Raw genomic sequence first — 15,023 nt, 5'->3', positions numbered from 1 at the left:
TGTATTGCTAGCTAAGGGTAATCCAAGCAGCTACTGGCTGCTAACCCCCACTGCTTGGTGTTACCTTCACTGGCAATGGAAAATCCAGGGAAGCATTTTTTATTTTTTTTTGCCAAAAAACTACAAAAAAAGGACGTGAGCTTCGCCATATTTTTGTATGCTAGCCAGGTATAGCAGGCAGGTGCTGGAAGAGTTGGATACAGCGCCAGAAGATGGCGCTTCTATGAAAATGCCATTTTCTGAGGTGGCTGCAGACTGCAATTCGCAGCAGTGGGGCCCAGAAAGCTCAGGCCAACCTGTGCTGCGGATTCCAATCCCCAGCTGCCTAGTTGTACCTGGCTGGACACAAAAATGGGGCGAAGCCTACGTCATTTGTTTTCTAATTATTTCATGAAATTCATGAAATAATAAAAAAAGGGCTTCCCTTTATTTTTGGTTCCCAGCCGGGTACAAATAGGCAACTGGGGGTTGAGTGCAGCCGTACCTGCCTGCTGTACCTGGCAAGCATACAAAAATATGGCGAAGCCCACATTTTTTCAGGGGGCAAAAAACTTCTGCATACAGTCCTGGATGGAGTATGCTGAGCCTTGTAGTTCTGCAACTGCTGTCTGTCTGTATGGAGAAGAGCAGACAGCAGCTGCAGAACTACAAGGCTCAGCATACTCCATCCAGGACTGTATGCAGACGTTTTTTCACCACCAAAAAAATGACGTGGGCTTCGCCATATTTTTGTATGCTAGCCAGGTACAGCAGGCAGCCATGGGCTGCCTCCAACCCCCAGTTGCCTATTTGTACCCGGCTGGGAACCAAAAATATAGGGAAGCCCATTTTTTTTAATTATTTCACTTATTTCATGAAATAATTAAAAAACAAATGACGTGGGCTTCGCCCCATTTTTGTGTCCAGCCAGGTACAACTAGGCAGCTGGGGATTGGAATCCGCAGCACAGGTTAGCCCGAGGTTTCTGGGCGCCTCTGCTGCGAATTTCAGTCCGCAGCCGTCCCAGAAAATGGCGCTCTCATAGAAGCGCCATCATCTGGCGCTGTATCCAACTCTTCCAACAGCCCTGGAGCCGGGTGGCTTGTTGGGTAATCATGAGTTAATACTGGCTTTGTTTTACTAGCCAGTATTAAGCCAGAGATTCTTAATGTCAGGCACATTTGACCCGGCCATTAAGAATCTCCAATAAAGGGTTAAAAAAAAGACACCACACAGAGAAAAAATACTTTAATAGAAATAAATACACAGACACATTAGAGACTCCATCTTTATTATCCCCTGTCAGCCCTCCACGATCCATGGTCTTCTGTCTTTCTCGTTCAACAAATGCAGCTCTGCTACATCACTGCTGCATGGGGGAAGACGCTGCTTCCCGTGGAGCATTCACTCCGTGAAAGTTGCACGGGAAGCAGCGTGCAGCCTTCACTCCGTGAGTGATCAGTGCTGCTAGCGGTAACAGCGGTAACGCTGACAGACGCGTTACCATAGCAACGGTGCTCCCGGAGCCGCGGTTAGCGGTGACGTCACCGCTAACTGCGTTGCTATGGCAACGGTGATCTCCGTTAATGACCGGCTGTGTCAGCCGGTCCCTAACGGAACGGGGAGTCGACCGTGTGCTAGAGCATGTCGCCGGTACACGGCGATACACACATGTGCACCGTGTACCGGAGAGATGCACTCGCAGGTCCTACATGACGCGTCATAGTCATGTGACCAGTCTGTAGCCAATGAGATAATAGCCACGTGACTGGTCACATGGCTATTTTGACGTCACGATAGGTCCTGCATCTCTGCTGGCAGTGCCGGTCACCGGGAGGATTCAGCGATCATCGGATGGAATAGCGGCAGGAGACAGAGTGCAGGAGGGATCGCGGGGACCGGTAAGTGTTATGGCAATGTTTATTAACTGTATGTGTGCATTTATAATGCATTTTTATGTGTTTGTGATTGCCTCCCATTATAGCCTATTTGTTCGAGTTCGGTTCGTCGAACGTTCGACGAACCGAACTCGAACGGGAGCTCCGTTCGGCGAACCGACCTCGAGCCGAACCGCAACCGGTTCGCTCATCTCTACTCGTTAAGCCGCCAGGATCCTGTCGTCCTTGCCATGGAGGGAACATATATGGAACAGAACACTGGAGCGTGATCCGACCACAGGATGTTTCCGATCCCCGTATGGGACAACCAGGATAGAACATTATGCTGAACCAGTATATAGTCCAAGCGGCTATACGAGTCCTGTGGGTGTGAATAAAAGCTGTAGTCCCTATCCGAGGGATGCTGTATGCGCCATGCGTCATACAGTTGAAGCTGTAGTAAAGCCTTTTTTACTCGCTTAATTAGTGCATATGAAAGGCTTGAGCGACCTTTGGAATTATCCATGGTCGAATCCAGCGTAATGTTTAGGTCCCCACATAGAACCACCGAGCCTCTAACCAGAGGGAGGGCCGTACGTATCAGTCCGGCGACAAAGCAGTCTTGGTTCTGGTTGGGTGCGTAAGCATTAATTATGATGAAGTCTTGTCCACTTAGGGATAGCGATAGAATAATATAACGTGCCGCCTCATCTATTTTGACATCCAGTACCTAGTGAGGAAGTGATTTGTGCAAGGCTATCGCCACCCCCCTTGAACGCGTTTCCGGGTTGTTGGCAAAAAACCATGTGGTGTAGTATTTGTTTTTAATCTTTGGGGCGTGGTTAGTTTTAAAATGTGTCTCCTGGAGGCAAATCAGGTGTACCTTACGTTTATGCATGTGATGAAGGATCTGGGCCCGCTTCTCCGGGGTGTTGAAGCCCTTCACATTGAAGGACGTAACGTTCAGGTCTGCCATTTAGAAGAGGATTCGGATTCTGCGATGGGAGAGGGGCAGGGTTGTAGTGTCGGTGGGCGGACCCCGTGGCTAGATCCAGTGTAGGGAAGAAAGAAAAGAAAGAGAAGAATAAGAATAAGAGAGGATTCAGAGGAATAAAATAAACGCAGAGGGATAGCCTCTGCACTTAACACTAAGCATGTTAATACAAACAGCAGGAGCATGCCCGTCACACATTGGCAGGGCAGGGGCTTCCACGCTATTGGGGGGAGAAAATAGTCAGGCATAACCAAAAGACAGCTCCTTGTCAACTGAGCAATATTGAGAATAGAAAAAAAACATATAACATTAACGTTATACAAAATCACCGGCATCCCACACAGACAACATCCTCGACATGTAGCGCAGGTAACTCAGGTTTACTCCCTCAGGTGTGGTCTGGACGCCCACGGCTAAGGAATGGGCGTCTCTTGTCCCGGGATCTCTACTCCCTTCGGGGGAGGCCTGCAGACTGCAGATTCATAGAGGGGTTGTCAGGAGGTCCCGTGTGCTTTCCCATACCCCACGGAAGGAGTAGGGTGTTGGGCCACTGGGGGAGGAGGACAGTTGGCAGGCCCAGACCTGCAGTAAAGGAAGGCAAGTCCTCGGGTGATCGGAATGTAAAAGATTTCGAGCCCTGGCGGACCGACAGGGAGAAAGGAAAACCCCACCGGAACTGGATCTCTTTGTCCTTTAAAACGTCTAGCAGAGGTTTGAGGGTCGCTCTTTCAGCCAGGGTATGGCGAGAAAGATCTGGTAAGATTCTAATAGGGGTCCCATTGTAGGAGAGCTCAGCTTTTTTCCTGCTCGCCAGTAGGATCGCCTCTTTGAGAGCGAAGAAATGGACCCGGCAGATAACGTCCCTCGGGCGGGGGTCCTCTGGGTTGAAGGGACAGAGTGCTCTGTGGGCTCTATCCAGTTCTATTCTAACCCCTGGCGGGCGCCCAAGCAGCCTGTTGAAGATTGTGGTGAGCACAGAGGGAACATCTACAGAGGGAATGGATTCTGGCAATCCTCTAACACGGAGGTTATTTCTCCTATTGCGGTTCTCTAAGTCGTCCATATTTTGCTGCAGGGAGAACAATTGTTTGGCATGTTCTTTCACAGTGGCTTGAAGGACCTGGATAGAGGTAGAATTGCTTTCTTGTACCGCAGAGACCGCGTCAACTCTAGAAGTTAGGGACGAGAGTTCAGCTCTGAATTGGGCGAATTCTTGCTTGCATTCCGCGACGACTTGATTTGCTAGAGCCGCAATGTCACTTTTGGTAGGAATCGCCTGCATAAGCGTGCGGAGGTCTGCTAGAAAAGCTGATCTATCCTCTATCTCTGTAATAGTAGTGAAGGCCACAGGGAAGGTATGGAGGCTTGACTGTGATCTGTAGGACTGTGGCTTCCCCTCTCCCTGAGATGTGATCACGATCGGCCCACGAGGTATCACTCGAGTGTCGGGCCCTGGCTGAAACAAGGAGGGTGACCTCTCAGGTGTGACCAGGTGCTTGGTGGGGGAGCTATCTGGCCACGAAGAGCCTGTGGACCATCTAGATGTAGGGCTTGGTGCTACTATCTCCCTCTGCATCCTCCCTTGCACCCCATCTTCATCTACCTGGGTAGGTAATTCTTTATCCTCCTCTATCACATGTGGGGAACAGGTGCCCCCCCCCCATTCTGCGACACTGCAGTCTTTGTGCCGCCACACCAGCTGGTATCATAGGTGGGGGGGGCCGGAGCACGCTCCAGCTACTTCTTCCTGTGGCTCCGACATCTCTCCCAGGGACAGGGGTGTCCGGAGCCCCGAACCGCTTCCTCCCCCTTCCTTCTGTGCGGCCCGATCACCGCCTGTCAGCTGCTTCAGGGTCGTGGCCTGAGGTAAGCTTACCCGCGCCGTCTCTGCTGGGGATCTGTTGAGGCGGCCATCTTGGCATGGCGCCACTATCGCGTCGGGCCTCTCCTTTCTCAGTGTGGGGGCCCCCCATCTCTCCGGGTGCGGACTCACCCCTCCGGGCCCAACCAGGCACGACTCCGTCTTCACCCGGCGCCCGGGTCCCGCCCGCCGCGGAGGGCTCAGCAGCGTGGTCTGGTCCTCGGGCAGGCCGCATGGATGCCTCCGGCCTTTCATCTCCCACGCCAGTGAGGTAAGCCTCCATAGTGTGCTGCGGGGCTGTCAGGCGGGCAGCAGAGCGGGATCTAGTTTTTTTTGCGGAGTTGCGGACCATCTCCGCGCTGGGATGCCGGTGGATTGTGGGATTCTGCAGTGGAGTTTAGGAGCTGTACGTCTCTACTTGGCCATGTCTAGCCACCCTTACGAATTATTTTTGCATTTGTTAACCACTGCTAGATGTCTTATAGCTTTCCAATAGAAACACAACAAATCCTCCATCATATCAAGACCTGTTTTGCACAATTTCTGACATACAGTTAGGTCCAGAAATATTTGGACAGTGACACAAGTTTTGTTATTTTAGCTGTTTACAAAAACATGTTCAGAAATACAATTATATATATAATATGGGCTGAAAGTGCACACTCCCAGCTGCAATATGAGAGTTTTCACATCCAAATCGGAGAAAGGGTTTAGGAATCATAGCTCTGTAATGCAGGGTAATGCATAGCCTCCTCTTTTTAAAGGGACCAAAAGTAATTGGACAAGGGACTCTAAGGGCTGCAATTAACTCTACAGGTTAACGAGGGAGACGCCTTCAATCAATGAAGTAGTTAAAAGGTCTGGGGTTGATTACAGGTGTGTGGTTTTGCATTTGGAAGCTGTTGCTGTGACCAGACAACATGCGGTCTAAGGAACTCTCAATTGAGGTGAAGCAGAACATCCTGAGGCTGAAAAAAAATAAAAAATCCATCAGAGAGATAGCAGACATGCTTGGAGTAGCAAAATCAACAGTCGGGTACATTCTGAGAAAAAAGGAATTGACTGGTGAGCTTGGGAACTCAAAAAGGCCTGGGCGTCCACGGATGACAACAGTGGTGGATGATCGCCGCATACTTTCTTTGGTGAAGAAGAACCCGTTCACAACATCAACTGAAGTCCAGAACACTCTCAGTGAAGTAGGTGTATCTGTCTCTAAGTCAACAGTAAAGAGAAGACTCCATGAAAGTAAATACAAAGGGTTCACATCTAGATGCAAACCATTCATCAATTCCAAAAATAGACAGGCCAGAGTTAAATTTGCTGAAAAACACCTCATGAAGCCAGCTCAGTTCTGGAAAAGTATTCTATGGACAGATGAGACAAAGATCAACCTGTACCAGAATGATGGGAAGAAAAAAGTTTGGAGAAGAAAGGGAATGGCACATGATCCAAGGCACACCACATCCTCTGTAAAACATGGTGCAGGCAACGTGATGGCATGGGCATGCATGGCTTTCAATGGCACTGGGTCACTTGTGTTTATTGATGACATAACAGCAGACAAGAGTAGCCGGATGAATTCTGAAGTGTACCGGGATATACTTTCAGCCCAGATTCAGCCAAATGCTGCAAAGTTGATCGGACGGCGCTTCATAGTACAGATGGACAATGACCCCAAGCATACAGCCAAAGCTACCCAGGAGTTCATGAGTGCAAAAAAGTGGAACATTCTGCAATGGCCAAGTCAATCACCAGATCTTAACCCAATTGAGCATGCATTTCACTTGCTCAAATCCAGACTTAAGACGGAAAGACCCACAAACAAGCAAGACCTGAAGGCTGCGGCTGTAAAGGCCTGGCAAAGCATTAAGAAGGAGGAAACCCGGCGTTTGGTGATGTCCATGGGTTCCAGACTTAAGGCAGTGATTGCCTCCAAAGGATTCGCAACAAAATATTGAAAATAAAAATATTTTGTTTGGGTTTGGTTTATTTGTCCAATTACTTTTGACCTCCTAAAATGTGGAGTGTTTGTAAAGAAATGTGTACAATTCCTACAATTTCTATTAGATATTTTTGTTCAAACCTTCAAATTAAACGTTACAATCTGCACTTGAATTCTGTTGTAGAGGTTTCATTTCAAATCCAATGTGGTGGCATGCAGAGCCCAACTCGCGAAAATTGTGTCACTGTCCAAATATTTCTGGACCTAACTGTACATTGGATGGAGTATTTGTCATCTATTCCTAATGCAGGTGTTAAATTGTATGAATATGTCTGGGCTCCTTGATTATTTTTGGGCTCAATATAATAGCTGATAATCATATTTCCCTTCTATTCCTCTCTTTCCTTTTGTGTCTATGTCACTTATTTTGTGTAAGGTATAGACACAGTTGTGAATGGATAAGGATGATTTCCATTAATTTTATGACATTACTGTCATGCTGTAACTATCACCAGACACCAGAGAACCCCTGATGAGCACCGGCACAAACAGAGTACATTGGGGGACACAGAAACAACGGTGGGCCCTGACACTAGGGAGAGGGGTGAGGGGACACTTCTTGAATTCATCTGAGGCTGACACCTAAGTACCCTAACGTTCCTATATGGCTTCTTGCTCCCCATTGCCGAGCAGGATACCTTGTCCCTTGCTAGCCCTGAATTCGCCCTCACTAGTGAGATGGCTGTCGAGAGCACTAGTTCCCCCGCTGCAATAATAATATACAAGGGAATGAGGACACTTGGAAATCAACAAAAGGATAAACACCAATTTCATGGCTGCTGCCAGACACCAGAACTGCAGCCTATACCACTTCCAACAACAAGGGCTCCAGCACCTCCTTTCTCCTCTGGTGATAACATATGCCCCTGAGACACAACACATCTCCTGAGCAATGACCTGTGAAAAACATCATGGGTATTAAGTACTGGGGGTAGCTCCAACTGCACGGCCGAAGGGTTAATAATGTCTGCTACACGATATTGACCGATAAACCTAGAACCCACAGCCGCAGAGGTACTTCCACTTGATCTTTTTAGTGGCCACCCATACGTAGTCATTCACACACAGGTGGAAAGGTATACACCAAGGTCGTCTTCCTCCACACGACCTGGGGGAGGTGGCTTTTTAGGTGGTGTTATATGTTTGGGTATAGTAGGACAAACCCAATGTAATGACTCTTAAGAGGATAGCAGAAGCATGCACCCATTCCATGGCGAACCTCTAATGACCTAGTCTGAGGAGTGACCCCCCCAATTGCATGGGTTCGTTAAACTGCACCTGTGGGCTGTGGGATTTTCTCACTAGGAATTACAAAATGGAGCAGGGTCTCCGTAGAGCTCTCCCTGAGACGTCTATCCACCCTAATAGCAAGGGCCATGGCAGAAAATTGAGCCTGCCTGACGTCCCTATGTGGGTTCTTTCACTCTGTTGCCAAGCAGGATACCAAGTCCCTCGCTAGCCCTGAATTCACCCTCACTAGTGAGATAGCTGGCGAGATCACTAGTCCCAATGCTGGAATAATAATACACGAGGGAAGAAAGACAGATAGAGGAATCAACAAAAGGATAAACACCAACTTCATTGCATGTTGCGTTGATTGGAACAGAGTGAGTACTCTGTTAGAGTGAGGGACAGTGATAAGGTGCATATTGTCCAATAACAAATACAATTGTTGGGATAGGACACTAGCAGTGAGGGACAGTGGTAGGTGCATGTAAATTAAAATCCAATACAGCATCCAATACAGTGCTGCATCCTGCAGTTTTGCGTAGCGGAACAAAACAGCAGTGTGCACCAGTCTACCAAAATCATGATGTGTACAGTGTGATTTGCTGTGTGAATATCTCTGCAACCTTATACTGCATTGCATGACGTAGCTTGGCGTAGCGCTGCAAAACAGTAGCTCACAGGCCATGTAATCTGTTAGCTCAATCTAACAAACATCATAGTGTCTACAGTTTTCTTTGCTGTGTGAATATCTCTGCAACATTATGCTGTGTTGCATTATGTAGCTTGGCGTAGTGACACATCCGCGCCGGGGCCGTGGGGCACTCGTTACCGGGCCGCGGTTCTGCTTCTGGGACGCCACGGTGGCAAGGCTTGCTTCTGTGACCCCCGGCGGTGTCGTTTAAATATAAAGGGGATGATGACAGTTTATTCATGACGCCACCTGTGGTATGCGCAATTTAGATGCTGCTGCTGCAGGATGGGGAACTCTGGGGCAGATGGTGACGCAGCTGAGATGGTGCAGCTCTCCACAGGCAGAGCTGGGCCCAAGGGCGGATGGGGGTAGTAGTAGGTGATGGCAGGGGTTGCAGGCGAATAACGGAGCGACACAGGAATGCAGTATGAAGATGTTTACTCACTGTAGCAGGTTCCAATGTAACAGTGACAGCCTTTCGAGTGCTGGGTTCCACTGTGAAGGGCTCTAGCCGATCCCGGGTAGTTCAGAGGTCACGTGCACCTTTCTTATGTACCTTCCATGGCCATCTTCCTGCACTTGCTTCTCCCTCCTGCTTTACGGCCTCGCACACAGTGCCCTGAGCCGGTGTCCGCGGACCCTTTTTGGGTGAACCTCTATCCCTTGGCTCTATGTGGTCACCTTCCATCGGATTCATGTGTGGGTTCGGCTTCGGTACTAGATGTGCCCTCAGCCTCTGATCTTACTAGCGGAGTACATAGGTTCTTATAGGTTCTTCTCCTCTAGACTAAGGACCAGTCCCTGATCTGCGGCCAAGTCCCTCCACTCCAATGCTGTATGTGGAACGAGGCGACGGGAGTATGGCGCACTACCCGTGGTCCGTAGGACCCCTTCTGTCTTATGCCCGGGCCGAGCTGCACCAGCTCCAGGCCACAGGTCTTCACTCCTCCACTGCTCCTTCTCGACTTCCCCAAACCACAGTGTGCTCCCACCAACTAGACTCCACCGATGGCCTGGCTTCGGTTTACTACACCCTTGCCATGTCTGATGAGGTGTTGCTGAGTGAGAGTGTTGTGTGTTTTGTGTGCATACCGGTTGATGACCTCTATCGTACCCAGGGATGGAATACCACACCTCTGGTCGAGGTGCAGTACCTCTGTGGCGCGACTGAAGCCTCAGGGGCACCACAGTAGTGCTGCAGAACAATATCTTAAAGGTGGTGTAATCTGTTAGCTCGATCTAGCAAAACACAGACAGTGTACAGCATGCCTTGCTGTGTGAATATCTCGGCAACCTTATACTGCGTTGCGTCACGTAGCTTGGCGTAGAGCTGCAAAACAGTAGCTTACTGGCGGTGTAATTTGTTAGCTAAATCTAGCAAAAAACAGAGTGTACAGAGTGCCTTGCTGTGTGAATATCTCTGCAAACATATATTGCGTTGCATCATATAGCTGGGCGTAGTGCTGCAAAACAGTAGCTTACAGGCAGTGTGATCTGTTAGCTCATTCTAGCAAAAAACAGATTGGTTACGGCGTGCCGTGCTTGTGTCAATATCTCTATAACCTTATACTGGCTTACATCACTTAGCTTGGCGTAGTGCTCCAAAACAGCTGCATACAGGTTTTGATATAATCGTTCTCTGTATACAGGGCTTGGGCTTGTATTCATCTGAACTTGTTTGCGTGCCAAAAAAGGAGGAGAGACTGTCAGGGCCGGCTCCAGGTTTTTGTGGGCCCTGGGCGAAAGAGTCTCAGTGGGCCCCATCCACACATAGACATGCACAGATACATACGCATACTTATTTAAAGAGAAATTCACAAAAACACATAAATAGACATAAATCTAGACACAGTCATATACACTGACATTCATAGATACACATCATACACACACACACACACACACACATTATTTTTATATATTTATCCTGTATATATATTTCTAATATTGGGAAGCCAGCAACAGCCTCACTCACCTCCCGGCTTGTCTAACAGACATGGCCGCACATAGAGCACACTAACACTGCTGTATATACATCACAAGAGAGGCTGGGGACAAACACATTACTGGGGGAATATATATTACTGAGGAAAGGGGTATACAGCAATGGGGGGTATACAGCTCTAGAGGAGGGCAGTGACTGAGGTGGGGGGGGACAAACAGCTGTGAGGTGGGAGGTGACATGCAGCTCTGGGGGTATACAGCTCTGGGGTGGGGGGGGACATACAGCTCTGAGGGGGTATACAGCACCTGGGTGGAGGGAACATACAGCTCTGGGGGTATAGTAGTTTGCAGCCCCCATATTGTGTTATGAAGCCCCCATTGTCCTCCATATAGTATTATGTAGCCCCCATATGCACTATGCAGCCCCCATATAACATTAAGCAGCCCCCATATAGCACAATGCAGACCTAGATAGCATTAGGCACCTTCATGTAGTATACAGCCCACATATAGCACAATGCAGACACATATAGCATTAGGCACCTTCATGTAGTATGTAGCCCACTTATAGCACAACGCAGACCCAGATAGCAATAGGCACCCTCATGTAGTATACAGCCCACATATAGCACAATGCAGACACATATAGCATTAGACACCCTCATGTAGTATACAGCCCCTAAATACCACAGTGCAAAGCCAGATAGCATTAGGCACCCTCATGTAGTATATAGCCCCTATATACCACAGTGCAGAGCCAGATAGCATTAAGCACCCTCATGTAGTGCAAAGCCCCTATATAGTACATTGCAGAGTCAGATAGCATTAGGCATCCTCATGTAGTATACAGCCCCTATATACCACAGTGCAGAGCCAGATAGCATTAGGCACCCTCATATAGTACACAGCACCTATATAGCACAGTGCAGAGGCAGATAGCATTAGGTATCCTCATGTAGTACACAGACCTATATAGTACAGTGCAGACCCAGACAGCACAGTGCAGAGCCAGATAGCATTAGGCACCCTCATGTAGCATACAGCTTGTATATAGCACAGCCTGTATATAGCACAGTGCAGAGCCAGATAGCAATAGGCACCCTCATGTAGCATACAGCTTGTATATAGCACAGCCTGTATACAGCACAGTGCAGAGCCAGATAGCAGTAGGCACCCTCATGTAGAATACAGTGATTAATACTCAGTGGCGTAACTAGAGTTTGATGGGCCCTGGTGCAAAACTTGGACCGGGGCCCCCCTCCACGTACACCGAGACTTAGGGTACAGAATAATGACACTGACACTTGGCTCTTACCCTCAGCACCCAGGTTTCCCATGGTCTGAAATCCCTCTATCAGTACCCTGCTTTCCCATGTTCTGATATCCATCTTGTCCTCAGCACCCAGCTTCCCCATGCTCTGCTATACATCTTTCCCTCAGCACCCAGCTTTCCCATATCAGAGCATGGGAAAGCTGGGTGCTGAGAGATGTACAGCAGAGCATGCGAAAGCTGGGTGCTGAGGGAAAGAGCCTTTTTCCCTCAGGACAAAACATTTCCATCCCATACTTGTATCTTTGTCCCCCCCTTGTATATAGATCTCCAAATACTATAATGGCCCCCACATAGCCTTCCGTATAATATAAAGGGTCCCACATAACCCTTGATATATTAGAATGCACACCCATAGTTCTCCATGTATTACAATGCATTTTCCCCAAAGTTCTCCATGTATTATAATTCAACCCATAGTTCTCCATATATTATACTGCACCACATAGGCCTCCAGTTTTATAACGCACACCCATAGTCCATGTATAAGGGAGCCTCCATATTCCTCCATATATTATAATGTAGCCCCCATAGTCCTATATGTATTATAATGTAGCGCCATAAATCATCATATTGTATTATGCAGCCCCATACTCCTCCATGTATAATGCACCCCTAGTCCATGTATAAGGTGTCCTTCATGTTTATTATGTAGTCCCATAGACCTCCATGTGTCCTGCAGCCAGCAAAATAAAAAAACAAGTACCTCTCTTCTCCTTTCGACCCCTGCGACCGCGGTAGTTACTCCCCTGCCCCCATATCTCACACACCCTGCTCCCCATACAGCCTGCACCCCCCAGATCACACACACTACACCCCCATATGTCACACACCCTGCTCTCCATACAGCCTGCACCCCCATATCACACACACTACACCCCCATATCTCACACACCCTGCTCCCCATACAGCCTGCACCCCCCAGATCACACACACTACACCCCCATATGTCACACACCCTGCTCTCAATACAGCCTGCACCCCCATATCACACACACACTGCACCCCCATATCTCACACACCCTGCTCCCCATACAGCCTGCACCCCCCAGATCACATACACTACACCCCCATATGTCACACACTCTGCTCCCCATACAGCCTGCACCCCCATATCACACACTACACCCCCATATCTCACACACCCTGCTCCCCATACAGCCTGCACCCCCCAGATCACACACACTACACCCCCATATCTCACACACCCTGCTCCCCATACAGCCTGCACCCCCATATCATACACACTACACCCCCACATCTCACACAGCCTGCACCCCCCAGATCACACACACTACACCCCCATATCTCACACACCCTGCCCACACATCTCACCCTGCCTGTACCCCAACTTACCCCTCTCAAACACTCTGCACCCCTTCACATCCTTCTGTCACAGTCTGCAGCCCTCACATGCCACTCACCCTGCAGCCCCTTCCCCCTCATGTCCCCTCTTTTCTTATTACCAGTCATGTGTCCAAATCTCCTTCAAATCTCCTGCAAATCTCCTCTTGCTTTCTGCCCGGCATCCTGTGTCTCCTCTCACACAGTCACATGGGCGTGACATCATCGCAGGTCCTGCATGATGGAGATTCCGTCCGCTGTGCAGGTCAGGAGCACTCCTGCAGCTCAGACACGGATGGTGGCCTCTCCAGGTCAGGGGCCCCTCTACTGACACTGGGCTCCCCTGACTCACAGGCCAGCCCCCTGACGGTCGCATTGTCGGCCACTACACAGCGGCACGCCGGCACTACACATAGGGGCCCGGCAGCCGGCTCTGCAGAGCGGCTGCCGGGCCCCTATGTGTACTAGTGCCGCTGTGTAGTGGCCGGCCTGTGAGTCAGGGGAGCCCAGTGTCAGTAGAGGGGCGGCTCACTTCTCGTTCCCCCCGCTGATCCGGTCTCCTCGGCGCGTCGTCCATTGCTGTCGCTCGCTCTGACCTCTCAGCAGGCGCGCGGTGATGACGTCACCGCGGTCCTCTGCAGAGCTGTCAGAACGCCGACAGTCACAGCAGCGGGGAGAATGATCTCTCTCATCATTGCTCTCAATTGTATCGGCACCTGCGTTGCCGAAGCAATTGAAAGCGCGATCCTCGGCGGGGGATGGTGACAGCGCGGCCACCGGGCCCCCCTGAGTAGCGGTGCGCCACTCCTGCCACCGCGAGTGGGCCCCCCCGGCAGCTCAGGGCCCCGGCATTTGACCGGGTTTGCCGGGTGCTGGCGCCGGCCCTGGAGACTGTAATAAGGGATGTCATTGAGGCGGTGCTGCTGGTGGTGTAGCTGCCTCAGGGTGAGAGCATGGTAGATGTGTGCCTGCTACTTTCCAAACTGAAACACCTTCCTCCTTGGCTGCAGGCTAGTCTTCATCATTTCTTAGGCCTGAATACCGCTACACGAATGGAAAGGCCAGAACATGTTGAGACAGTTTTAGATTATATGGCTATATATGATGTCGGTATATGACGCTAACTGCTGGCCTGTGATAGGCCGGTGGCTGCCATCAATCAACTGAAATAAAGCGCTGATGATAGTGGCCCCATACATAGGGCCGCGATTGGCAAGGGGCTTACATGACTGCGTGCAGCAAGAATCAACCTCAGGGGCCGGCCGCATGTGAGCCGCATGTTTGACTTCCCTGATGTAGTAGGTCTGCACAGCATGACTTGCCGCCTCTGGACTAATAGATGCATGAATCTAAAGTGCCCAATTGGTTTAAGGTGTTGTTTGATTTCTATTTTTTTCTATTGATTTCAGTATGATAAAGGATATTTATTGGTAACTAGAAGGTGGCCCGATTCTACGCATCGGGTATTCTAGAATTTACGTATTGTGTAGTTCATGTATGATTTTTGTTATATATATAGATGTTGTTGTGTGTACTTACCAAGTGTTTGTGTAGGGCGCTGTACATGTTCTGGGTGTTGTCTGGGTGTGGCGGGGGGTGAGAGCGGTGTTGTTTGTGTGTTGCGTTGTTTGTGGAGCGCTGTGTGTCTGTAGTGTTGTGTGTGTGTGTGTGTGTTGCGCGGTTTGTGTGTGTGTGGTGTGTTTTGGGGGGAGGTATGTTTTGTGCAATGTGTATGTTGTGCGGTATGTGCGTATATTTGTGTGTGCCGCGG

This window comes from Anomaloglossus baeobatrachus, chromosome 5 (genome assembly GCF_048569485.1).
Source record: "Anomaloglossus baeobatrachus isolate aAnoBae1 chromosome 5, aAnoBae1.hap1, whole genome shotgun sequence".
NCBI lineage: Eukaryota > Metazoa > Chordata > Amphibia > Anura > Aromobatidae > Anomaloglossus > Anomaloglossus baeobatrachus.
This window is presented reverse-complemented; position numbering follows the sequence as displayed.